Source organism: Atractosteus spatula (genome assembly GCF_055471065.1).
Source record: "Atractosteus spatula isolate fAtrSpa1 chromosome 10 unlocalized genomic scaffold, fAtrSpa1.hap1 SUPER_10_unloc_8, whole genome shotgun sequence".
Classification (NCBI taxonomy): Eukaryota; Metazoa; Chordata; class Actinopteri; order Semionotiformes; family Lepisosteidae; genus Atractosteus; species Atractosteus spatula.
Window position 1 is genome coordinate 227,734 of NW_028296628.1, and position 2,027 is coordinate 229,760.

General features: G+C 37.1%; 1 non-coding gene across 1 annotated transcript; it reads right to left on the minus strand.

Moving 5' to 3' along the window:
- Positions 1 to 1,933: 1,933 nt before the first annotated feature.
- On the minus strand, positions 1,934 to 2,027 carry trnai-uau (transfer RNA isoleucine (anticodon UAU)). The gene is made up of 2 exons: positions 1,990 to 2,027; positions 1,934 to 1,969 (listed from the first exon to the last, which is right to left on the minus strand). It is a non-coding gene; the product is annotated as a tRNA-Ile (tRNA).

Genomic DNA, 2,027 nt, shown 5'->3' on the forward strand with positions numbered 1-2,027 from the left:
AGTGAGGAATCCTTCGGTCTCTGGTTTGAATCTGGCTGGAAGAAAGGTGTTTTTTATTTTCTTTAATCAAAAAGTGAAAATTTGTCATTCACTTAGACGTCCAACGAAAGCTGAGTGAAAGGTGAAGAGCCTCCTGTTCTGAATTCTCCTCACGTTTTCTGGGCTTGTAGACTCCTCACTCTTCCTAAAAGTGCTGCAGATAAAGGTAGTTGTCGGGAGTTCAGTTCAGTGGTAGAGCACATGCCACTCATGTATGAGGCTGTTTCCATTCAGCGGGGTCATCACCCTGGATTTCTTCCTAAACGCGATATCTTTCCTTACTCGTGTGTGAATTTCAGCGCGACACATACGCATTTATCTGTTTTATAGAGATTCTATTTTAAATCAGTTAAAACGAAAGAAGCACTAATTAAATACATGTAGAAAACACATCTATCTAATTGACAAAAAGGGGCGATGTATTAGTAGTAGTGGAGCTGAGCTCTCAGTAGTGCAGTTGATGTTGTTAAATCACTTATTATGTTTTTAAACCACTATACTAAGCACTGGCATGGTGGTGTGTGCAATCCTACCCAACCTTTCTATCGACTGTATGAGTCTCCTGTTCCATCTCCAAATCTTTCCACACATTTTGCCTGTTTCACCACCGTTATCATTAGACTATAGCCACTAATACGAGAATACTGTTCTGAAAGACTGTCTTAAATAATAATGTTGAAAAGGGTAATGATAACAGTTTCTTCATTAAGGTAACCATACATTTGCCTGTATAGTACAACTTATTATCTGTATCTGCAAATCCCCAATATTATCTCATGAGAAACAGAAGTGTAGAGTCAAATCAAATTAAATAATACAACAAATCTATTCAATTAACACCCAGATGTAACAGAACTCATTTAAGACTTACACCCCTTTAAATATGTATTTCCTTAATTTCAGTTCTCTCCACCGGGATACCTGGAAATTCACAAAAGCATAATACAGCTACTAAAGTACTAATGTTAAAGATAACATTAAACTTTATTATTTAGATATCACGCTTTTATTAATAAAATATGTATTGATAAAATTCCTTGTGAATAATTGTAGTGTCTGGAAAGCAATTTTAGTTAAATATAAAAATAATTTTCAAACAAGTGGTGCATCAGTTCATTACTTAATGACGATATTATTTCCACTACATTCAGGACAGTTCCAATGTAATCTATTGTTCCGCTTAGTCTGCTACTTCAGTAACATCTAATGGGCAGCTGCTGTTATTTTAGGTTTGTTGCAATTGAGAACAGGTTCAGTACAGAGCTGCTGACAAATTTCAGAGGCCAAGTTTGTTGCAACTGACCCGTTGTAGCTACCAATCAGCAACAAGGAGAAACAAACATCAGTTTTGCCTTTTTTTTAAAAAAAAGGGAAACAGACTAGTAGTTATTGAGGTCATTTCAGGTACAATGTAAGAACTAAAGTTAACTAGTCCCACAGTAATGCGTGGGGTCCTATTAACAGAAAAAAAATAGTTGTAACCCAAAAACACAACAAACACAAAATGAGAAGTCTTCCGGGAACCTAGGTAAATCCCTGTAGTTGTCTAACAACTATAAAAAAACAACCAAACGCAACAACTTCAAAAGAAAAAGAACATTTAAAAACAAATCTGGGGAACAACAAAAACAGAATCTAATGCAAGAGCTTTATTAAGTCTTCAGTGCTCCACTCACCTCAGTAGACCTCTCTCATATATTTGTGTGCAGGTCAACTGGAGGTACACATTCCATGCTGAAAAGAGAAGGAAACACAATGTTTCAGCTGTGGAGCCTTCTTTGATTGTGACTCGAAATAAACCTTTACCTTTACTTGTTCGTTTGATGTTAATTTATCTCCATCAAATACCTAAGAGTATCTAAACTCGACAGTTGCTTTCAGTAGCTAAAGACACTGCGCCAGGTGAGGCTTGAACTCACAACCTCGACATGACTCCGCTGTGCACTGCTGTATAAGTACCGCGCGCTGACCGATTGCGCCACTGGAGC